This window comes from Nomascus leucogenys, chromosome 17 (assembly GCF_006542625.1).
Source record: "Nomascus leucogenys isolate Asia chromosome 17, Asia_NLE_v1, whole genome shotgun sequence".
In the NCBI taxonomy this organism is placed as follows: Eukaryota; Metazoa; Chordata; class Mammalia; order Primates; family Hylobatidae; genus Nomascus; species Nomascus leucogenys.
In genome coordinates this window covers 11,468,972-11,495,023 of record NC_044397.1, presented here as the reverse complement: position 1 = coordinate 11,495,023, position 26,052 = coordinate 11,468,972, and the positions used below count along the sequence as shown (strand labels likewise).

The following is a 26,052-nucleotide window of genomic DNA, read 5'->3' as shown; positions in this document are numbered from 1 at the left end:
TTATTTATTTAACTATGCCCACTATTATCCTAGACACGTTGAATTGAGCTCTCAGAATTTTGTCTGTAAATGAGAATTAGAACTATATTTTATGAGGTCACTTTTAACTTACTCATCAACAATTCCATGTTTGTAAACACATTCTCTGTCAATCATCTTGCCTGCTGGTGGTCACCAGGGAAAAGGCAAAAGGTTATTCAAAGCTCAAAAAAGAACATTTTAAGTATATGTATTACATCAGCGGCTTAGTTGCATGTGTATTAAAATGTGAAGGGCAGTATATTATTAATCAAGAGATCGTTATAACTAAGGGTAAGAAACAGGAATTATTTCAACTACAAATATAAAGTGAATGCTATTTTGACAGTGACATTTCTTTATAATTTTTTAAGACACTATTTTAATAAAAAAAGCTTTTTCAGAGTGCTAACAGTAATTTGCCTGCTATATATGTATAAGCACACACACACATACACATATATTTTCTAAGTAGACACTTAAGACATTTATATCCAAGTTTTAAAAAAAATCTGATTTGGGGACACAAAGGCTTCCAGGGGAAGAATTTAACAAAATATCTTGAAGCCTTGATGCATTAAAAGCCTAAAAAGAAGAATAATACAAAACAAAAACCCACATATCAGGGTGGTGAAATGAGCAAGTCAGAAACATTTTCCTTATAAAGTTTATCAACCACACAATTACTTTATAGTTCATATAAAATTATGAACTGCATACAACTTATCATGAAAAAATTGCTTCCTGCAACTGAGCTGAGGAATTTAGGGATGACATGTGTCAAAGGTGAAAACATGTTTCTTTTTCAAGCAAAAGAGGTGGGTCATGTGATAATGTTCTATTGCAATATCTTCATGGCTGTCTTGCCAAAAGACTGATGTATATTTAATCACTTTGTCTAATGGATGTGATTTCTAAAGTCACAGTTAGCCATTAGGAAAGCTCTTGCTCTGGTTCAGCTGAGCACTCTGATTACATTTCCTGACTTTGTGGTTTCAGAGAAGCAGAGCTGGTGGAGAATTCCCTGGCTGGATTCATCAGTCTTTGCTATGGACAAGAGAATACAATAAGACCATCTGAGTCATTAGGCTTGGGGGTTGGGTAGATTCACTACATCCAAATCTTTAGAGCCAATTGCCCATACGGCTAACTTTAATTACTATGGAACAGATTTTTTTCCCCCAAACTTCTTATCCTTCTTGATTAGATTGGAAACAAATCTCATTATGGAGTTTTAAATAATTACCAGGAAGCTCATCATCATCAACCTGATACCATCTAAGAATGTGTATGTGTCAAATAATGCAATGATACTGGAAAAAATTTAAATTTAAGTATACTGTGATATGTTTACTGTTGTAAGATACAGTAAAAAATGTAAGAGAGCTAGACTATATCACAAATAGTCTTCCCTATTGTCTTCATTCTATGGCATTTCTTAAGAAACACGTACAATGTTAAAATAATACTTGACATCTCAAGAAAATAAGCCCTAAACCTGTAAAATGGGGAGAAAAAACTATAAAGTTGGTATATTGGTAAATGTGCCTATTATAATGTGAATGACAGTAAGATTTACACGGCCCTACTTTTAACAGCCTGACAGAAAATTTACAGTAGATAAATCTATACTACTTATGGATTTATCTGACTTATGGATGATTCCCCTTTAAGGATTGTTCTATTCAATAAAGTTTTACATGCTTGTTGTATGCATTCCTTTGCTACAAGACCAGAAATAAAGCATATACAATGTGATATAAATAACAAGTTAAAAAACACTGTGGTAAATTAATGATGGTGATAATTGTAATAAGCCTACAATAAAAGCAGACTGCAGTAAGACTGTAACTGAGAAACCAAATAGGGCATTGGCAATTACATTCTGTACTGAAGTATAGAAATATTATTTAGGAAAGCAAGCTTCAATCACAAAACATCAATCATTAATTAAAGTACATCTTGCTTTTCGTATATGTACCTTCATTAGACTCTTAATGAATTGATTAAAAAGTTTTCTCCAATGGGTTTTTTCTTAGTTACAGTAACATTGTAGGATATTCTTCTATATACTGATCAAGATACTTTTCCCACACACAGCATAAGAAGATATTGAGACTTCCACATTAATCAAACTGAAAAGTAAGAAAAGGAATTCCAAAGAATTCCTATTTTAGAACTATGAGCATTCAACTGAAAACGGGTCTCCAGATTTCTGTGCTGCTCCATTCTGTTGCCACCAAAACAATTGATAACTGGTATCATTTTTGTGCAAGTGAGATGTGCCATGTTAGTGCTTTTTAACTTAAGAGTGTTTGAAGTTTTTCAAATAATAAACTGTTTTCTCTAAACCAAGATTTAAAAGTTCCAAGATCGATATCTTTCCATTGTGTCTGGTTTTTTTTCTTTCTTTCTTATTAAAGCATCACAAATTTCTTTTGAAAAAAGATCTGTGCTTGCTGGGCATGGTGGCTAGTGCCTGTAATCCCAGCACTTTGGGAGGCCGAAGTGGGCAGATCACTTGAGGTCAGGAGTTCAAGTCCAGCCTGACCAACATGATGAAACCCCTTCCCTACAAAAATACAAAATTAGTGAGTCCCTGTCTCAAAAAAAAAAAAAGGAAAAAAAAAAGAGCTGTGCTATAAAAAATGCCTTAAAACATTTAGTTGCATAACACCAAGCAAGTCTGAATAAATTATGTAATATTCATTCAATGAACAAGAGACCCTTTCTCTGCAATAGGAAATTTGATAATCTTCCCATGACTAAAAAAAAAAAAAAAAAAAAAAAACATCTACAGCTTACCGCTATGTACAGAATAACCTGTCGTGTCTTTGGTCTGTCATAGGTTTTCCTAACATGATGCTGACAGCCTCTTCTGTTCCCCTATTTGCAGTCTACATTCCAGCTACATTATTCTACGTTTAATTTCCCCAAAGGTCAGCTAGATGATTTCTGCATCCTCATAATGTTCCCTCTGTCTGAACAGTTTCAACTATCCTGATCACCTGATTACTTGCTTTGTAATATTCGGCTCAATACCTCTTGTATGAAAGATCTGACTTCACCTCCTTCCTTCCCTCAAATATAAATTCAACTCTTCATCAGCTTCTCTTTCTCCCATATCTCCAGTCTGCTTTGAGCTGCCAGCAGTCCCCTAATGCAGATTTTTATCCTACTTCTACAGTGCTTCATTTCTTTCATCACTCCTGTCTCCTTCAACTAGATTCCAAACTTCATAGACAGGAAATTTGTCCTAGGCATCTATTATCACCAAGGTATAGCATGATATCTGGCACATCATATAAAATTGTTAAATGCTTGATGAATGAAGATGGTGAAATACTTCTCCTAACCCAAGCACTTGAAGAAACACGCTATCTAATTATATTGCCTTTAAAATAACATAGATGTCACCCTGATTTAAGACAATTTTAATTATTATTTAACAAAATTTTCTAAGATTTTTCAGTGTTCCAAGAGCATCTTCAAATATTTACAATAATCCATAACTATCATTGATTTTACATCAGAAACGCTATCTTTAATTTATGGCACTCTCAATTGCTCTTTTTCTCCTCATTTAAAAAATTAAAACATCGAAAAACAAAGCAATTTCCATCCTTTTATGGAGGCTGATATGTGCAAAAAATATAAAGATTCTGCTATTACAACCTGTTTCCCCATTTACTGACATCAAAATACAATTTAAAAACAATACTATCTGCTTAGGTTTAATTAGCTCTTTTTTTCCACAGCCATAAACAGGAAGGTTAAAAGTTTGGTCAGATGGATGAAAAGGGGGACAATATGGTGGACACCAACTAAACTTTAAAATATTCTCGAATTTGGGATTACACAAATCCTAAAGTCTTTAAGTTCACAGCAGAACTTAAAAATACATTAGGCATATTTTGACATGTTCACCAGTACTTAAGCATCTTAAAATTGTAGATATTTTATTTGAAACATATATTTGATTAAGGGCAAATTGCCAAATCTTTGAACATCCAAAAAAGTAATCAATTATTTAATTGTTTTAGAAACCTGGGCACAGATACAATCCTAGATGGTTGATTAGTCCTAACTTAATTTTTGACATTAAAATAGTTTATGCAGTTTGAAGCTTGTACACAAATAACAGGGAGAAGCTATACTGAAAAGATTTCATTTCCATTAAATCCAAGACACATTTATTTGTAGGAAGTTGCATATATGACTAATTTGCAGTTATTAATATGGTTGAATATAAATATAGCAAATTTTCATTGGGAGAAAACTTGGAAAACTGAAAAGCATAGAAAAAAATAAATAAAATTAACCTATTCCGAGAAAATTACTGATTTTTTTTTTTTTTTTTAAAGAGACAAGGTCTCCTACTGTCACCCAGGCTGTGGTGCAATCATAGCTCACTGCAACCTCCAAACTCGTGGGCTCAAGTGTTCTTCCCACCTCAGCCTCCCAAGTAGCTAGGACTACCGGTGTGCACCACTATGTCTGGCTTTTTTTTTTTTTTTTTTTAATGGAGTTTCTTTCTGTCACCCAGGCTGGAGTGCAGTGGTATGATCTCGGCTCACTCCACCACTGCAACCTCCGCCTCTTGGGTTCAAGGGATTCTCCTGCCTCAGCCTCCTGAGTAGCTTGCACTACAGGTGCACGCCACCACACCCAGGTAATTTTTGTATTTTTAGTAGAGACAGGGTTTCACCATGTTAGCTAGGCTGGCCTCAAACTCCTGACCTCAAGTGATCTGCCCACTTTGGCCTCTCAAAGTGCTGGGATTACAGGCATGAGCCATGGCACCGGCCCTAATTTTTTTTTTTTTTTTTAGCAGAGATAGGGATCTTGCTAAGTTACCCAGGCTGGCCTCAAACTCCTGGCCTCAAGCTATCCTCCAGTCCCCACCTCCCAAAGCACCGGGATAACAGGCATAAGCCACCACACCCAACCTGTCTTCATATATATATATATATATATATATATACACATACTGACAAAATGTTTCCCAGAAAGTCTATAAAAATGTATATCCTCTTTAGCAACATGTAAGCATATATTTTTCCACAATGTTAAGTATAGCTATTTAAAAAAATGCTTCACAATTTGATATTTAAAACGTTTTTATCTAAAATGTGAATTTCGTGAAACATTTCTAGTTCTTTGGTCAGTCTCTTTAGTCTCTTGATCATTTTTATATTGAAATATTCATTATTTTCTTCTTTGCTAAGGGACCGTGTGTGTGTGTGTGTGTGTGTGCGCACACACTAAGGATATTGATACCTTTTCACGAAAATTTCTTTTTTTCCCTTTGTCAGTTTGTCATCTTCTAATTTTGTCTTTACTAAAACTGGTTTTCAAAAATGAATAGAAATATATAATTACTCTTTAAAGGAATTATGCAGTAACTTTAACATTAAAAATATTTACCTTTTTGTGCATATATATGTTTTCCCATTGGGAGGGCAGAGTTTTATTTTCATGACATATTTCTGGGAAACATAGGCCTAGAAATGAGATTTTTTTTTGACACAGTCTCAGTCTGGAGTGCAGTGGTGTGATCTCAGCTCACTGTAACCTCTGCCTCCTGGGTTCAAGTGATTCTCCTGCCTCAGCCTCCTGAGTAGCTGGGACTATAGGTGCGCACCACCACGCCCAGCTAATTTTTGTATTTTTAGTAGAGACAGTAGAGATCAGGGCCAGGATGGTCTTGATCTCTTGACCTTGTGATCTGCCCGCCTTGGCCTCCCGAAGAGCTGGGATTACAGGCGTGGGCCACTGTGCCTGGCCAAAATGAGGTGTTTTACACAGTCCCTGGAGTCTTGTCTGAGGCTGGGTGAGGCTGCTGCTTTACTTCAAATTGAACTGTCCTGCTCAGCCTCTGCCTCTTCTCTTTTCTCAGTGTTTGGGTCATCCACCTCCTCAGAGCTACTGTACAACTTTTTTTTATTTAGATTTTTGTATAATGAAGTTCCTTTAATGCAGATGACTCTATTCTAAATAAACCTTATATTAATACTCTACATTTTTACACACATAATGGTTTGCAAAAAACATTCATTCATTCATTCAAGTTCATTCCAGACATATTTTAGAGGAACTATTGTTTGATTATCATCTTAAGCATCAGAGCAGTTAATACCTCCAAGAACAGAACATTTTTAAGTTGAAAAGTTAGGTCCAAATTGCAGGTCTATGACTCCCATTTTTTTCCCATAAATGGCATTCTTATATTTATTTTTGAAGAATAAATTTAGCCACAAAACTCAGAAGTATGTATAATGAAAAATAATTCTCTCACTCTCCGATGTTTCCCAGCCATCCAAATTCCTGCCCTGTGGACAACCACAGTACCAACCCCTTGTGTATCCATCCATGTGGTTTCATCAGCATGTATACATCTACTCATTTTTCTTTTCATGCGAATAATACCCTATATAGACATCGTTTCATACCTTCCTTCGTCACTTAAAAATCAGACTTGGAAATCTTTCTGTATCAGTATGTATAAAGCTACTTCTTTTTATAGCAGCTTCATAAAGTCCTATTGTACAGCTGTACCCAAATTATTTAGTTATTCCCACACTGTAGAACACTTAGGTTGTTTCCCAAAGCTACAATAATTATCTTCTCATGATTAGTTTTTTCTTTTTTTAACCTACTCTTTTGTGGGTTCTTTTCTTTTTGTAACTTTTACTTTACGTTCAGGGGTACATGCACAGGTTTGTTACAGAGGTAAACTTGTGATACGGGGTTTTATTCTACAGGTTATTTCATCACGAAAGTCTTAAGCTACGTACTCATTAGTTATTTTTCCTGATCTCCTCCCTCCTGCCACCCTCCACCCTCCAATGGGCCCCAGTGTGTGTTGTTCCCACCTATGTGTCCGCATGTTCTCATCATTTAGCTCTCACTTATAAGTGAGGACATTTTCATGAATAGTTTCACAGTATGGTATTTTATTTGTAAGACAAATGCTTCAGAGTGAAATTGCTGAGTCATAATTGTATATGCGTTTTTAATTTGCCATAATAAAATATTGCCGAATTCTCTTTTGTTACCTAGTGTAATGCCTACAGGGCCATAGCTGAATTTCTATCCTACCCTAACTCTGCTTATCTTTGAGAAACAGGTAAAATATTCCATTTGTAACCAGACCAGCTGAGATTGCTTAGAACCAAGATAGCTGACTAAAGGACCTCAAGAAGACCTCAGGCATCATTATAATCTCATTTTCATGCTAAATGACACCCCCACCAGTGCCATGACAGTTGATAATTGCCATGACAATGACCAGAAGAAGCCATAAAAGGACAAAAAGGAAGGCAGCACTCTGGTTCCAAGAAGTTCACCACCTATTTCTGGAAAAGACATGAACATTCCTCCCCTCACTTTTAATGACCAACTTCTTCACTAGAGATACTTTCTATTTCAATTTCCTCACTCCTCACTAGTCAAGAAGTTGACTTGTGAGCCACACTTGCACTTCTCCATTCTTTGGCCATCGAATAAAGCTTGTGTTGCTTGATGCTCACTTTCCCATTTCTTGTATTGGGTCTCCAATGCCAAACAGGGAAAGATGCCGCCTTTTGAAGCTACCGAGGAGGTTATTGGTATATTGGTAACTCCTTCATAAAGGCCTACCAATCCATGCTCTCCCCAAACAATGTGTCAGGGATTGTTTGCACATACCTTCAATAAAGTATTTCATAATATTTTTTTCATCTTTGTGAGCCTAATAAGTGGGGAATAAAACTTTTATTTATTTATTTATTTATTTATTTTGAGACAGAGTTGCTCTCTCATTGCCCAGGCTGGAGTGCCTTGGCGCAATCTCGGCTCACTGCAACATCTGCCTCCCGGGTTCGAGCAGTTCTCCTGCCTCAGCCTCCTGAGTAGCTGGGATTAGAGGTGCCCACCACCACACCCAGTTGATTTTTGTACCTTTAGTAGAGACAGGTTTTCACCATGTTGGCCAGGCTGGTCTCCGACTCCTGACCTCATGTGATCAACCCATCTCAGCTTCCCAAAGTGCTGGGATCACAAACATGAGCCACCACGCCCAGCTGAAAACTTCTTAATTCTTATCCTTTTAGTCTGCATTTTCTTTTGTGAGTGAGGTCAGGGATCTTTTCATATCCTTAGATGCCATTTGTGCTTTTTTTTCTGTGCTCTGTCTGTATGTAGTCTTGTCCACTTTTTAAATAGACTATCAGTATTTTATTAATTTAGGAACTCTTAACAAAATAATAAAATTAGCTTTTTTTCTGTGGTATACAATACAAATATTTTTGTAAGTTTGCTGTTTTTGTTTCTTTTGGTTTATGGTAGTTTATCTTTTAAAAGCATCTACATTTTAATTAAATTGAATTCACCAATCCTTTCTCCAGTGGCTCTTGTGTTTTATATTATCTTAGAAAAGAATTTCTACTTCAAGATTTTGAAAGAATTCTTGGATCCTTTGTAGTTCATTAGTGTGATGACTGGGTTTTCACATGCATGTGTGAGATATTCCTCCCTCAAACCTTGTAATGACATTGATATATTATCCATCTCGGGTGAAAAGAAAAAAGAAAACAAAACCTTCACATGTTTTCTTCTAGCAGTTTTGTGGTTTGTATGTTATTTTAAATATTTGATTCCACTAAAATGTATCTTGGGTTAGGTGGCAAAGTAATAATCTGAATTTATATTTATCCGCATGACTACCCAGGTGTCCCAATGATAACTATTAAATAATATTTCTTTCAACCTATTTAAGATGCTACCTTTATAATTCTCATATGTAATTATGTCTATTTCTGGATATCATATTTTCTTCCAGTGAACTATCTATTTAGGTCACCATACTATTTCAATTATCCTATTTGCATAAAATAACATTATGTATTAGGGTTGGTGCTATTAGATATTACTCTTTTATGTGTGTACAAATTTCCCAACTAGACTCAGATTATCTAATTCCAAATGGGAAAATTTCTATTTTTATTTTCATTGGGATTGCAATATCTTTATAAATTAACTTAAAAGGTTAAAAGGAACTGCCAATGGTAAGCACTCTGACTCCTTTCTTAATACCTCTTCTTTAGGTTATAAAAACAAAGTATGCCAAGTATAATATCACAAGAAAAACAGGCAGGCTGGCTACTCATTTTAGAGCCTCTAATGTTAAGTGTATCAATGTGTATGAAACCAAATACTTTTCATTAAATACTTGCCTGATTGCTGAAATCTTACCATTGCATCTTTCATAAGTAACATTATGTTAATCATGTAAATACATTCTTAAAATAATTATTATTTCTTAGAAATGCTTAATTTGGTAGATGGCAAACCAGTTTAATAACTTCAACAAGAGTAGTTCAATATTTCGTGTCCTAAAATCGTTCAATTTTATGGCATTTTATAGTATTTGAACAACTGGTATGCAAAACAAATTAAGCTGTATACGCAATAATTTTATATTCAGACAACAGATAGGGACTTATTTCTAAATTCTATGATTATTAAAATATTGTGATTTGGGTATTTCATAATACCCTGTAATAATCATTTATATTATACATTATTATTTTATTATTAAGATAGAAGTTAGTCTTATGTATAGCCTTTTAAAATATAGTATTCCTCAAATTTATAAGAAATGAAAGTTTATAATCTTAAGAAGTGTATTACCCTGGGAAAACTTAAGATTAGTGTCAATATTTGCTGGTATATCTGAACATTTTACTAAAAAATTCATGAAGTCTTATCTATACAGCATGTATAAAGGAAGACAGAAAATACTTCTTAGTTCACATTAAATCCCATCTCTCTGTTAGTTAAGACTTTAGTGAGAGCACAAAATTATCACAGACTTATGGCTACAGAACAGGTTCTATACCCTTATTTAAATAATTAGAGAGAAAATGTATTTCCAGTATTATTATACATGTATCCACTTCCCTCAAAACATCAACATGATTTAGGAGACAGTGCACAGTAATAACTTTGGCGCCAGGCAGACTTAGGTTTGAATTTCCTGCTTATTCCATATAATTAGCTCTGCAGCATTATGCAAATTCCCCATAAATGAAAGAGAGAAGTATATCTGTCTTATAAAGTTATCATGTAGAATAGAAATAGTTTTGGTAAAGTGCCTACCACAGTGCCTAGGCTAAATAAATAACAGCAAGATTATTATCCTTCTTCCTTATAAAAACTGAAATTTTTAATAATAAGCCATGAGTTGGCCAATAAACACAAAACCTTACGAAAATCTTATGTGGAGTACATTTGTTACTTATGTTTTATCTTGCCAAACATGTTTATGGCTTTAATTTAAAATATAGATCTGCAGTAAAATAGTAAGACAGCATAACCCAGTTGTTAAATTCATGGCTCCAGAGTGAGAGAGACATGGGTTCACATCCCATCTCTACTGCTTACTAGCTTATGTCCTTGGGGAATTCTATTAACTTCTCTAAAGCTCAGTTCTTATATAGCAAAACAGAGCTGAAAATGATAATTCTATAAGGTTATTTTAGTGGAAAAAACTAGACACTGAATTTTAATCACTTAGCACATTTCCTGTTACACTTTAAGTGCGCAATACATTGTAACTGTTATTGTTAGTGATTTTAGCAATTTTCTTCTAAGTTGATTTTGTACACCTAAAGCTAATGTTCTTAGGATCGAGAATATATTTGCTTACTTTGTAATAGAAAAGCTTTTGTATTGCATATACAAAACCTTTTCTTCTTAAGGAGCTTTCAACTCAGAATATTTTAAAGACTAAAATGTATGCTTACAGCAAAACCAAGACTACATTGCTTTCTACCAGCCACACACAGCCATTTTAGTCCTGCCAATACAAAGTTCATTAGTTCATTCAGTGCCTACAGGATGTGGGCCTTGCTTTTAAGGTTATGTAAATTCTTAAATCCATCAGGTTTGATAAATGTGAATATACTGAACACACCAAGAATGTTGAAAGATTTAATAACAAAAACATTGGAATATCATGGGAACCAAAGAAAAATAATAAAATAATCGAAAGTAAGAAAATAATAAATGTGGCAAGTGCATAAAAGGTTAATCATTGACAGTAATGATGACCCTCTAGGACTGAGCAGAATTATGCAAAAGTTTAAAATAATGAGCTTAGGCAATAGCCAGCAAGATACAAGGAACATTGTTTTTTTTTAAAAAACTGAAAATGCTCTAGCATGGGTCAAAGGAGTTTTCATTAGCAGCGGATGCTCCAGAACTTAATGCTAAAGTGAGAAAAGACTAGGTATTCATTCAAGAAGGAAAAATCCAAGCACAGTAACAGCTGCTGATGAAATATTCCTGATGGGGCAGGAATTGTTAAAAGCCCTTTAATTCAATATCAAAATAAGTGAGTTAAGAAGCATGCAAGCCAAAGTATTCTTTGGAACATTTGTGGACATTGTCAAAACTAGTGACATCTACTCATAAGATTTTTAATGAAGACATTCTTTGAGGATCTATATTAGCAAAGGAAGGGGGTAATCTGGTTTTAGGAGTCTAAAGGAACAGTTTATTTAGTGGAAATTCATCTGGAGATGGTAAAGTACTACAGTATAAATAACATGAGTTTACTAACAAACCTTTTGCAAACTAACATGTTCATAGATATGACTTCCTGAGTTTCTTATTTCTCTGCTCTGTCTTGGAACTAAAGGCTGTGATTATGGCAAGGTATCTAGTAACCCTCACCATAATCTGGGAATATGATGAAACTCATGTGATATTGTTTAAAATGCGTTCTCTTTCAGTTGTTGTTGTTTAAAATATATTCAAAGATAAAGGGTATGGCTATTTTTTTAAGGGTGAATTAAATGTATGATAGTATTTCTTACTTTCTGCCATTTTGGGGCAGAATTTTCAGAACCTCACAGATATAAACAGGATTGGAGTCATGAAGAATATTCCAAATTAGATAGCGATCACAGGATAACAAATGAATAGGAAGGAAATAATTCCTATCCTTCCTCAAATTTATATTCCAGAAGGAAGTGTTTTGCCTAAACATTTGCTTTATCTCAGAATCCAAGACTCCTGATCAAATTTATATTCCAGAAGGAATTAAAATTATTAAATTATTATTTAAAAATTATTAAATTTATTAGGAATATAACTTTGACCAGGAGGCTTGGATTCTGAGATAAAGCAAGTGCTTAGGCAAAAACGGTTCACAACAATTCAATGACAAAGGTGCTTAACTTTTATTTACAGACTTCTTTTTATTATTCTAATTGATGAATTGACCTGTTCATTTTCTTAAATGTCCATATGTCATATTTTCATGAAAATGCAAAATTTACTTAGTGACCTGGAGTTTCCATAAATAGTCACCATTTTTCATTTGCTCGTAACTCCCCAATGGGAAAAGGTATTGCCTAGGGGACTTAACCTCCACAAGGATTGTCTAAAAACAAGAAATACCTGTGGTATAAACGCTAACCTTAAAACTTCAGGTTTCAGTAACAAACTCTTCCGAAAACTCTTTAACAAAACTGAGTGAAAACTAAGTGACTTTACTAAAAATTAACAGAGAGAGGAGATTTTTGAACTTGCCTTATTAAAATAAATCTAAGATTCTAAATAGTAGAAATCATTGATCTACCCGACCATTGAGAAAACAAGATAGCTTTTCTTTTTTACTCATTAATTCAATTTGTTTACTCAAGTATTAAGCACCTTCTCTGTGCAAAGCATTGTAAAAGGGTCTATGTGGATTACAACTACAGCACAATGAATCCTTGTTTGATTTAATTATATCTAGGATTGGAAAATGAAGCATCCCTAAATTCATTAACTAGCTAGGCGAGGACATACTTTCCCATCAGGAATTCCCCTAAATTGCTAGTATATTTATACAACAACTCAAAAATTTTAATACTGGCATAAAAGAAAAAACAGAACAAAACAAAATGAAATGGGAGTTCTTGAAAAGGAAGGCACATGTTCAGAGTAAGGCACATTCAGACTAAAAACCAGATCTCTGGGGACAATGGGTATGGGAAAGCTGGAAACTCTCTTAGAGTCTATGACTTATATAGGAATGTTTTAAAAATCACCAATGAATCACAGACCTAAACATCAGAGTTAGAACTGTAAAATTCTAAGAAAATATCATAGGGAAAAATCTTCGAGACATTAGATTTGACACATGGACATGGAACCAAAAGCGTGGTCAACAAAAGAGAAAAGGAGCTGAATTGGATTTTGTCAAAATTAAAACTGTTGTGCATCAAAGAACACTACCAGAAAGTGAAAAGGCAATCAATATAATGGGAGAAAATAATTGCAAATCATATATCTGATAAGGGATTAACATTGGCAATATATAAAAAATTCCTACTCCTCAACAAAAAATAAACAAGCAGATTAAAAATGAACAAAGGATATGAAAAGACATTTCTCCAAAGAAAGGTCAATCAGTACATGGGAAGATGCTCAACATCACTGATCATTCGGGAAATGCAAATCAAAACCACCATAAAATATCACTTCACACTTGGTCGGATGGTTATTGTTAAAGAAAAAAAAAAGGAAAAGAAACATTGACAAGGGTGTGCAGAAATTGTAACCCTTGTGCACTGCTGATAGGAATATAAAATAGTGCAGCTGCTGTGGAAAACACTGTGGTGGTTCCTCAAAAAATTAAACAGAATTATCACATGATCCAGCAATTCTACTTTAGGGTATGTATCCTAAACAGTTAATAGAGGGGACTCACATAGTTATCCGTACACCAATGTTCTTAGCAGCACTAATCACAGTACCAAAAAGTGAAAACAACCCAAATGTCTATCAACAGATGAACAGATAAACAAAATGTGGTATATATGCACAACAAAATACTACACGGTCTTAAAAATGAATAAAATTCTGATATATGCTATGACCTGGATGAACCTTGAAAACATTATGCTAAGTGAAATAAGCCGGACATGAAAACACAAATGCTGCAGGGTTCCACTTATATGAGGTACCTAGAATAGTCACATTCATAGAGAAAGTAGAATAGTGGTTACCAGGTGATGGGGGAAGAGAGGAGTGTGGAGTCATTGTTTAATAGTTACCGAGTTTTTGTTTGGAATGATGAAAATGTTCTGAAGATGGATGGTGGTGATCGTGTACAACATGAATGTGCTTAATGCCTCTAAATCATTTGAAATGGTTAAAATGGTAAATTTTGTTATATATATTTTACCAAAATATATATTTTTTAATTCACTAGCATGTTTTGTGATCTGTAAGGCAGAAAGAGTCAGTAGGAGAACAAAATCACAGCAGTTAGCAACGGGTCAACCCTGACAACATGCAGTGTCTCCTTGGTATCTGTTTTGCTAGGTAGTAGTCATTTATATCTATGCAGTACCACTATTTCATGAGAAATAATCATATAATAAACATAAAAATTGATCAAAATATACAAAATATTACTGTACTCCCACCATTGTTTAAGTTTCCAAAATGTAAACATTTAAAGTTACTCTCAATTGTCATCTTTGTGTTATTAGCCCTGCCCCCTGCCCCAAATAGTAAGAGGTTCCAAGAATCCAATCCATTACAGACAGGAAGAGAATATAGAACATTTAAATATAAATACATTTACATATACATAAATAGTAAATCAATACATAAATACATATACATGCATGTACATAAACATTTACAGCTAAATCACAAAAAAAGACAAAAACATTATTTTTGTATAGAAATTAGAGACTTCTCAAACATTTTTTCTGATTTTGTGTTACCCACGTCCAGAAAGAGATCCAGTTAAAAAAGAGCACACTCATCCCTTTCCAAAGCTGTACCCATGCTGGTAATTTTAGCATTGGTTTATCACACAGCCCTCAACGCAGGTTAGTAATCCCTACAAAATCAAGAAAAACCCTCATCTTCTGCTTTCAACCTTGCTCTCTGTATTTCAACCACACTGGCTTTCTTGCTTCTCCTTAAATACATCAAATAAGCCTTAGGGCTTTTGCAATTGCTGTTTTTTTGTGACTAGAATGATTCTTTAGTTGTTTAGCTAGCTCCCTTACTTTTTCATTTACTTCATGTCTCTACTCAAATACCCCTGTATAAAATTTTTCACACCACTTTAAATAATACCTCCTTCTCTCAATTCTCTGTCCTGTTTTATTGTTTTTCACAGCATATCGTATGGTACAATGCTGGATAGTGGCGAATATTTATCTATTCATTATCTCTTAAAATTGGCTTCACATCTCCATGTGTTGTTCATTGCTGTATCTGGTGTCTACAATAAAAACTTTATGAAGAAGGAAGAGAGGGAAAAAAGAAAGAGGGAAGGAAAGAAGGAATTGCTTTTAAATTCCAGGAAGAGTATGAATGCTGAGGAGTGAGGTTGCCAGTTCTTGGAGCTGGCCTGGAGGGACTCAGCAGCCACTTACCACTGCCCGTGGGATCTCTGCCAGGTCTTCCCTCCCTACAAACCTCAACGGCACCAATACCGACTTGGATGCCAACTCCTGACCTACACATTTTGGAGGCCAACTAGACCGGATCTAATGATTATCACTAGGCTAAGATAAAATCAGTTGGAAATTTCAGCTTTAACTTTGTTTTTTCTTATCTGCCAGTCTACCTGTTAAGCATATCTGTCACTGCCAAAAGTTTTTTGTGTCCTTTTACTTATTTCACTTAGCATGTCTCTTCTAGGTCCATGCATGCTGTCACAAATAGTAAGATTTCCTTCTTTTTTTTAAGGCTAGATAATATTCTATTTTATATACGGACCATTTTCTTTACTCTTTCATCTGTTGATGATCATTTGGGTTGTTTTCATATTTTTGCTATTGTGAATAATGCTGCAATGAACACAGAAGTGCATATATCTCTTTGAGATCCTGATTTCAATTACTGGATCATATGGTAGTTCTATTTTTAATTTTTTGAGGAACTTCCATATTATTTTCCATAGCAGCTACACTATTATACATTCCCACCAACAGTGGACAATGGTTTCATTTTCTTGACATTCTCAACAACACTTTTCACTTTTTTATAACAGCCATCTTAACAGGTGTGAGATGATTATCTCATTGCAGTGTTGATAAAACCTTAACCACTTAATTTAGAGGATAAGCTACCAATCCACAAATCACTAAAATAGATTGAGATATATCATAGAACTCAAGGGCCAAATTTCTCATGGTTTTTATATCCCAAAGTACAGTATCTAAGTGGATAATAGATAATTGAGAAAAATTGCATGCAAAAATTATTATAAACATAATGTAAAATAAATTAGTTTTCCAAAAATGTTTTAAAACCTTTAAAAGTCAACTTCTTGAATTATTGATGTTAGCCAATTTAACTGACATAGATAATTGAGTCTTTGTGACAATAAGTACTGTGATTTAGGTTTCATTTGTGTGTATCAATTTGTGATGCTCTAAATATTTGTACTCCTCCAACATAGAATATCTAAATTTTTATTTTCCAATATATATATAAATACTTCCAATGAACACCGCCATCTTGTCCTGCACAAAATCACTTTGCTTTTCATATTTCTCCATCCCCTAGCTCCAGGATCTCAATGTGTGTAGCTTCATTCCCTGTTTCTTCTCCATTTCAGAATAAACTTCACCCTAGACATTTTATTTTTTTTTTTCTTGAGACTGAGTCTTGCTCTGTTGCCCAGGCAGGAGTGCAGTGGCTCGATCTCAGCTCACTGCAACCTCCACCTCCCAGGTTCAGGCAATTCTCCTGCCTCAGCCTCCCCAGCAGCTGGGACTTCAGGTGCCGGCCACCATGGCTGGATACTTTTTGTATTTTTTTTTAGTAGAGATGGGGTTTCACTATGTTGGCCAGGATGGTCTCAAACTCCTGACCTCAGGTGATCCGCCTGCCTCAGCCTTCCAAAGTGCTGGATTATGGATGTGAGCCACCGCGCCTGGCCCACCCTAGACATTTTATACATATTTCCCTTTTAATTACACCATTCCTCTTTTTTCAAATCTTTTCTACCTCAGGGAAGGCCTTTTTCCCATTTCAATTTCTTAATGTTAAAACAAAATATGCGAATCATAGCAAAGTCAAGTCACAGTAGTGCAATAATACTCCTAGACCAGGAAAGTGAAGTCATTCAACCTATGAAACAACTTCAAAAACACTTTAAATGCATAGGTACTCTTTTCATAATGTCTTCAAACTTCCACCAAAATCTCTATTTTGACTTAACACAATATACCCCTCAGGAGTTGGTATTCAAGACAAAAATTGAAACAGTCTTCCATCTTTCTTTTTTTGTTGTTTTCTATTAACTGTAATTACATGATTTAGTATGTTTGATTGCAAATGTAATTTTATTTTAGCTCCATTAAGGGTTAAACATATTTGATAGAATGCTTGGTAGCGTAACCAGCAGGTGTATCTGTGTGGAGTGTGTGCAAATGTATTCTTGGAATATATAAGATTTCTTTCCTATAAAAGAAATGTGTATGTTATTCAAGTTTAGTAACCATTGTGAGTCTTTGGAAAGGTTAGGTAATTTCTGCGCCTTAGTGTTCTCACCTCAAATGGTGGTCATGAGGATTTAAACGGAGCATATGAAAATCCCTTAACAAACTGCTCAGTTAGCATTAAGGAGACGTCCATACATAAGACTGTTACAACAATGTTATCAGTAATGTTAGTAAGATGTAAACTTTTCCATATGTATTTTTCCTTATAACAGCATAATTGCTGGCCTTGCACAGTGGCTCACACCTGTAATCTCAACACTTTGGGAGGCTGAGGTGGGCAGATCACCTGAGGACAGGAATTCGAGACTAGCCTGGCCAACATGGTGAAACCCCATCTCTACTAAAACTACAAAATTAGCCGGGCATGGTGGTACATGCCTGTAATCCCAGCTACTTAGGAGGCTGAGGCAGGAGAATCACTTGAATCTAGGAGGCAGAGGTTGCAGTGAGCCAAGATCGCACCACTGCACTCCAGCCTGGGCAACAGAGTGAAACCGGCACGCTTTTACCTATGTAAAAAACCTGTACATCCTGCAAATGTACCTTGAAACTTAATTTAAAAAAAAAAAAAAAGAGGCTGGGCATGGTGGCTCACGCCTATAATCCAAGCACTTTGGGGGGCCTAGGTGGGCAGATCACCTGAGCTCAGGAGTTCAAGACCAGCCTGGCCAACATGGTGAAATCCTATTTCTACTAAAAATACAAAATTAGCCAGGCGTGGTGGCACATGCCTGTAATCCCAGCTACTTGGGAGGTTGAGGCAGGAGAATTGCTTGAACCTGGGAGGCGGAGGTTGTAGTGAGCCGAGTTCGCACCATTGCACTCCAGCCTGGGCAACAAGAGTGAAACTCGGTCTCAAAAAAAAAAAAAAAAAAAAAAAAAGAATGCATTTTGATTATAATATTCTAAGTTATTAAATGTCTAGACACCATTATTGAACATCTACTCATATCTACTTATCATGTGTAAGACATTAAAGTGGCTGTTTTGGAAAAAACAAATTACGATGTATATACATATATATCTCCTAACATATAATATACTATATATATAATATATAATATAGTCCTTAGAAGTAAATACTACTAATTTACAAGGAAAGCAATATTTAAGAAATTAATATTTGACTAAGACCATGTACTGAGTAAAGGAAATATTTGGGAAAAATAAACTTTCTTTCACTATACTAATTTGAACTCAAATTTATTTATCTATGCTTTTAACACTTTATAAAAATATTTTACAGTCTGAAATATAGTAGAGATGTAATATAAATTTTGAAAGGCACTTCTCTGCCTAGCTGTTCTACAAGTGTTCATTCCTAAAAGTCTGTCAGCTGATCTTATGGGATTATAAGAACCTTATTCCCGGTCGATCCCTGGGAATAAGGGATCACTTATAAGGCCACTTCCCTTTTTCCTACCTGAATTACCATGAGCCAAGTTTGTACATGGGGTAACAAGAATACTTATTTTGTTAAGAGGGAAACAAATTCATCACTTTGACTTTATCATATTTTGTTCCATGAAATGATCATTTACAAAGATTGGTCCCATAATATTTACCTAGAAGGAATTACTCAGATAAAGGCATCACTTACCAATAAAGCATTTAATTCATCCTATTCAAAATGTCCTTAATAAATTGTCTTTACTCTGAGCCCTAAAAGATACACTGTCTATTGGACTTGAAAGAATAGTCATTTAGTAGAGTTTAAATCAATATATGAAATATAAATTTTAATTTTTTTGTAGAAACAGATTTTCCTTTTATTGCCCAGGCTGATCTAGAACTCCTGGCTCAAGCAATCCTCCAGCCTCGCCCTCCCAAAGTGATGGGATTGCAGGGGTGACCAGCTGTGCCTGATATAGTATTTTATTATCATGAAACATTTTTCTTATTTTTCCCTGTTTTACTCATCTGCATGGATTTGAATATCTACATTTACTTCTTTTTTCAAATTCTAAAGTATAGACTCTCAAGAAGATGACATATTTTTAAAATAATTACATTGGATTTAAAAACACATAGTGTAGGAGCAACTAGTAGAAGTTGACAGATATCACATCCACTGAAATTACCCCCAGTTAAAATAATAATAATAATAATAATAATAATAATAATAATAATAATAATTAGATAATGGGCTGAGCGCGGTGGCTCATGCCTGTAATCCCAGCACTTTGGGAGGCCGAGGCGGGCGGATCACGAGGTCAGGAGATTGAGACCATCTTGGCTAACACGGTGAAACCCCGTCTCTACTAAAAATACAAAAACATTAGCCAGGCATGGTGGTGGGCGCCTCTAGTCCCAGCTACTCGCAGGCTGAGGCAGGAGAATGGTGTGAACCCAGGATGCGGAGCTTGCAGTGAGCCAAGATCGCGCCACTGCACTCCAGCCTGGGCGACAGAGTGAGACACCGTCTCAAAAAAATAAAAAACAAAAATTTTTTAAAAATCAGATAATACAGGGAGTCTAGGTGTGCATATAGCACATAAAATTTTTATTAAAAATCTTATGGGAATGTTTTTAATACTTATATTTTAATGCATTTATCTTTCTTTAGAGGCCCAATTTTCCAATTATTTGTAGTAATAGTTTGACCTAAAAGTGGACTAAAATTTGCCTTACTGGCGTACATATCAAACATTTGGAAGATGAGATGTAGGAGAGAAGAAGAAAAAAAGAAAGAAAAAGGGCATTCATTGCAGGGCAGGATGCTAACTTAATGACATTGTAAATGTACACACTCTAAATTTCCAAGTGAACAATCCTAGGTGCAATTAGAGCTTTATTGTATTTTGATAAATGATTCAGAAAGCTTTGTAAAAAATCCAAGGAGACATTTTAAAGAAATTTATGATCAGTAATAGCAGTCTCTCCAACACTTGACATAACAAAAGGAAATCATAAAATGAATAGCAAGGAAATTACAGTTAAAGTAAAGTTAGGTTTCAACAATAATATATGGCATTTTTGGCTCCATGTTATATCACTTTAAAAAAATCTAAAGATATTTCATCTCCTGTATTAAAGAAACAATAACAACATATTTTTTGCTTACAGTAAGTTGTTATTTTAAAAAGAGATGTGGAAAGAACGGTTTTCTCTATAGGACTAAAAAAATATAGAATAATGCAGTTCTACATATGTCAATTCAAATTTGTCTGTGGCAGATTATGCTTACTGGCACTGTTCAAGGCATTCCCCTCTTCCTTCCCCACTTTATCATGGTCTGGCATTTTTCCTCACCACCCAGAAGGGTTTCATTCCTCCAAACTTCATTCCACCTTTAGCTGCCAAGAGCTGATGGCTTTCTCTTTTGCCTAAAGCCATTTCCTTCCAGCAATGCAGAGAGGAAAGAGTAAGTGAAACCTTCAATGAAGAAATTTCATTTTTCAGAATGGCAGGACACCAAAATTGTTATCTCATATTCCACAAAAGTATTCTACCCACATTCTCTGGATGCTCTCATAAATCCTCATAGAAAATATTTGTATACAATTTTATAATATCTATTTTAATATGACCTTGCCTCTCAAGTGGTAATCTAACTCTACGTAGTTCTAAAGGAAGATGTCATAATACTTCTGTAAGGAATAAATGAGCTAATTTGTGATGTGTAATATGAAGGACCATCTTCAATTAGTACACAGATGCCCTCCGATACAACATCCACAATATACCCTCTTCAGAGCAAATTTTTAAAAATCCCTGCTAACAATTAGTGAAATAATTTAGTCCTTCAAGATGTAATGTGGTAACCAAATTATTTACCAAAGATCTGTGGCTGGCCATTTGCCACATAAAAAAATCATTAATCAGAGTTTTTCACCTAACTGAAAGCTAAATTTTTAACCAAATGTTAATTGCAAAACTAGTTGTTTGTTTAATATCTTTAAGTATAGTCTTGAAAAATAAAGGAGGGAGGCAAATCACCATACAAAGTGTGTGTGTGTGAGTGTGTGTGTGTATGTGTGGTAAAATTCTAGTATAAATATGACACAATCATTTATGAGCATAAAGTTTGCAGTCCTTACTTCCACTCTAATAACGGTGATGGGTCTTCATGGACAAGCCCACATTGCCTCTCTGAATCTTCTTTAGAGAATGCTTCAAATTTTTGGATAATGTGCCCTTTGTACCTGGGGCAAACATCAATTTAGACTGTGTGGAAACCTAACTTCTGGCCTCAGCCTCGTCTGACTACATTTCTATCAACTGAGCTCACATAAGCATCTATATTTATTTTAAAAGAATATTTTAAGTTCATAGTCAGTGACTATCGACTGGCCCTCAAATTTCTGTTAGACGATACAGATTTAAACGTAACAAGGTTGTCATTTTAGATTTGGAGTCACTTATACTAAAACCATATTAGTTTATGCAATCCAATTTTTTCTTAAAATATATTTTAATACATTTGTGGTCACTGCCTTTCTAAGAATGCATTACAAATTACTTATCTTTAAGTACATTATCACCTACACTGATAAAAGGGAGAATATATCTCAGGATATTTTAATTTTACCTCCTCAAAATCATACCACGATATTGTAAAAATACTAAATGCTTGACAAATAAAAAATAAATAGAATCACAAAATTCATGTTTCCAGCGTTAATATGCTTTATTCTGGAAGAATCCATATTTTGTACTTTATTATTTATATAAATATCTACGAACCCCCACTACTTGATGCCAGGCACTATTCTGGAAGCTAAGTCAACAATGAAGACACAGTCCGGGTTCCCTTGGAGTATTTGGTATGCAAATTCACAAAATACCTACATGCTGTAACAAGCATTATGAAAGAAACAAATAAGGTTCCAACATGAAGACCAACAGGGGACAACCTACTTTTGACAAGATGATCAAAAATGATCTTTCCAAAACAAAAAACCTCGAGTTGAGATTTAAAGTTTAAGAAGGAGTAAGCATGCATAGAGTTCAGGCATTGGGAACAGCATTTGAAAAGGCCTTAAATAGTACTATTGTTTCATGTGTTTTAGCCACCACCTGGGCAGGAGCACCTTAATGAGAAGAGAATAGGTTCTGGTGAGGTTGGAGAGAAGGGGCAGAACAGAGAGTAAACCATATGCTGAGGAAAGGCATTTACTGTTGTTGCTAATTGATCTCTATGTTGCTGTGTTTATTTCTTCTTCTTCTCCTCTTCTTCTTCTTTTTTTTTAAATGCAGTTGTGAGCCAATGTTTGTTAGGGGAGGCAGAATGGTATTGCTTTGTATGGAGAATGAATTGCAGGGCAGAAAATTACAAAAGTGGAGAGATTGATGTGGAGGCTGTGGCAGGATTCCAAGTAATTTATGATGATAACCTGAACTAATTTGGTGGCAGTGTAGATACAGAAAAGAGGGTGAATGAGAGGCATCTGAGATGTATGATGAAATAGAAATAAGTTTGGGAGATAAGATTGATAGATCTACTTACAGGCTGGAAAGGGCTGAAATGGAGTAATAAGGAAGGGAGCAATCAAAGGTGATTTCAATACTTGGATGGTGAAGGCATTTATTCAGATAATGAAGATGGGAGGAAAGAATCTGAGAGAGTTTTAGGGAAAGTCATAAATTATTATCATTATGACATCTAGAATGTTCCATTTACATTAATAAACTTTAAGCTCTTTTATAAGATCATGACTTGTCTTAGCACTTCACACTCTTTTGCATAACTAATAGGAATAGAAATTGGATAAAAAATAGATTTTATTATTAACTTAAAATGAAAAATTCTACTTTTTTCCTTGCCACAGAGAAAGTGGGTTGATTATATTAAATAAAGTAAATAGAACCCTACTGATTGCTCTTCTGAATTTATTTACTTGTTTATTTTGCTTCTGAAACTCAGCACAGCAACAGGTAGTAAAAACATAGAAGCATTAACAGAAAGGCTCCCATGGTTATGTGCAGGCCCTAGGGGACAGGAGGCCCAAGATACTTTGGCAGAGAGCCAGACCTGACTCATCTTTCTTCTGTAGAAGCATCAGGTACTCTGTGAGCCCAGCCCTGCATCATAGGAATCAAGGCATATCATATATCCAGTCACTGTAAAAATACATCACTGTGTCCCACAACTGCACAGTGGTTTACTTAAGGAAACCTCCTTTTAAACATCTACAAAATTTTTAAAAACTTATCTTAAGTCAAACTATCAGTTGCCTAAATAGAGGGCACATTCTTCTTTACATCAAATACCATATTTTGTCTAGAGTTCAGTTGTTGATAAGCTAGTCTAACAATCATGAACATTTGTAACATAGGGATCAGATAAAACTAGCTTTCAAACTAATCAATAATTTTTTTAAAAATCTCACCATAAATTATAAGAAAAATTATAGTTTAAACTTTTTTAAATAGTGGAAAATAGCTGAAGGATTTTCAATAAAATGAACAGTTTAATAATTGGATTTGGTTTGCAGTTTATATAAAGTAGGTTTATATTGATGTTAAAGCAAAAATCATAAAATAAATTTAAATAACAAGGAAAGAAAGAGAAAGAGAAAATCTTTATCTTGTCTACAGGGAAGAAGAAATAGAAAAGAATAATAAATATGTTTCTGAAAAGAACTGAACCCCCCAACACTGACTTCCTATTCAGTAACTGACAAGCTATCACTTCCTTGAAAGCTTACTTTGATTTGGCTTTTATCTTACTGCCACTAGCTTCTTAAAAACTCCCCTAAGTTTCTCATGTAAATTGCTCTTAACATCAGAGTAGATATAATCTATGAACGCTCCAACTTAAAAAAAAACTAAAATAATGAGTGAAATGTTTACCATAATCACAAAAACTGGCATTAATGTTTCTAGTTTCTTGTTCTGATTTTTGTCTTGAATATAAGGCACGAAAATATCCATTTTTTCCTAAAAGTAAATGAGTCTCCCAAGTTGAATTCGCTAAAAAGTTAAAAGGATTCTGCATCTTTTCTGAATTTCACTATAAAGTGCTTATTCGAAAAAAATAAATAAATAATCTGCGCTGAGAAATAGGGGCAGAGCTGTCCTGTCAATTATTTGTGTTTGTGTGCTCTTAAGGGGTGCAGGGTTCTTTTCTGTCCCCACAGGTTGTATCTGCTACGCTGGTTCTGCACGCTCAGCTTTGCAGATGGGAAATACAGCACACGCTTTTTGCTCGTAAAAAATGTGAGCTGCCCCTTGAATTGAAGTCCATCTAACAACTCTGCTAGCGTAAACAGAAATAAAAGACAGTAAACCACCAGGCATTGCTACCCTTCATTTCCACAGTTTCAGAACCTGGCAGCAAACCCACAGAGTCAAAACCGCACAGGAGCTGCCCAGCTATCGGAATAACTACGCTTCCAGCCCTCCTTCCTCCCATTGCTGGAACCACCCGGTCAAGCTTTTCCCCCTCTCTTCTTTCCAGGTGGCGTAATACAGGGTTCCAGAACCGAGATGTGAAAATAGACACAGGTGGGTGTGGCGGTTGAGGCGAGCACGGGCGAAAGACCGGGGGCTTCTCCTCCCCTCCCCACCGAAGCAGCAAAAAAAAAAGCACTTACTTGCAACCTAGCCCGCCGATCATCCCCACTCAGTGCACCTGCAGAATCTGGCTCCAGGAGAGGGCGCGGGCCTCTCTTTCCCCGGCGCTCTCTCAGGGCTGCTTCTTTTTCTTTGGGCTCCTGTTGCTCAGGGGACGCCTGCCGCTAGCAGCCACTGGCACCCAGGCTAGCCCAGCCTCAGGCGAGCTGGCGGAATTGGAAAGCCGACAGCCGCAGCAGGAGCGCTGGCGACCGCCTGCACGCAGACTGCGCCGCTCCTGCCAGGGCGCGCCCGGGGAAGTAGCAGCCCCGCCTCCCCGAGGGCAGCTGCGCCTCTTTGCCTCCTCCACTCCTCCCTGCGCGCCCGGGTCCCCACCCCTTGCTCCCTCCCTCCCTCCCTCTCTCCACTCCTGCGGGCGGCGCAGGGCGGGAACCCAGCTAGGGGCGCGGTGGTGGCGACGCTGTAGCCTCTGCACCATGCGCTAATAGAAGGCGGAGGAGGGGGTTGCACGACCTGCCATCCACGGCCACCCATTGGGTGGGGCGTGTGTGTGTGTGAGTGTGTGTGTGTGTGTGTCCAGCAGCCAGAAGAGCCCTTCCCTTATCTCACCCCCGCCCCCATCATCCCTTTCCTCCCTTCCTGCTCAGCAGAATCGGCTAACGTTTCCGAGAAGTCACTTTGTGTGGCTTGGTGGGGAGCTGGAGAAAAACTCCGGAGCAGAGGAGGTGGGGACCAATGGCAAAGCCCTGAGTCTGGGGCAGTGGGTGGGAAACCAGACAACACAGCCTGGCCAGCGCCTCCCCGACCTTGGGCTCTGAAGAGTCTAGGCTGGGAATTGGTTTCTTCCGTAGGGCTTTGCTCACAACCGCGAGTGGGGCGGTGACGCTCAAGACCGGTATCTAGGCTATGTTTTCTGTTTTCTTTATGTGTGTATATATATATATGTGTGTGTGTGTGTGTGTGTGGTGTGTGTGTATATATATATATATATATATATATATAT

General features: G+C 35.9%; 1 protein-coding gene and 1 non-coding gene across 3 annotated transcripts in view; one reads left to right on the top strand and one right to left on the bottom strand.

Annotated features, from left to right (window-relative positions):
- SCN9A (sodium voltage-gated channel alpha subunit 9) overlaps positions 1-25,360 on the bottom strand; it is a 181,877-nt gene extending 156,517 nt beyond the window's left edge. Inside the window, exon 1 of one of the 2 annotated variants that reach the window (XM_030795760.1) lies at positions 25,070-25,360. The gene's annotated coding sequence lies outside the window, so the exon portion shown is untranslated. The remainder of the gene's footprint in view (positions 1-25,069) is intronic. The other variant, XM_030795759.1, reaches the window with a different exon arrangement.
- LOC115831083 lies at positions 8,472-8,579 on the top strand. Its single transcript, XR_004026627.1, has one exon. It is a non-coding gene; the product is annotated as a small nucleolar RNA U13 (small nucleolar RNA).
- Positions 25,361-26,052: the final 692 nt, after the last annotated feature.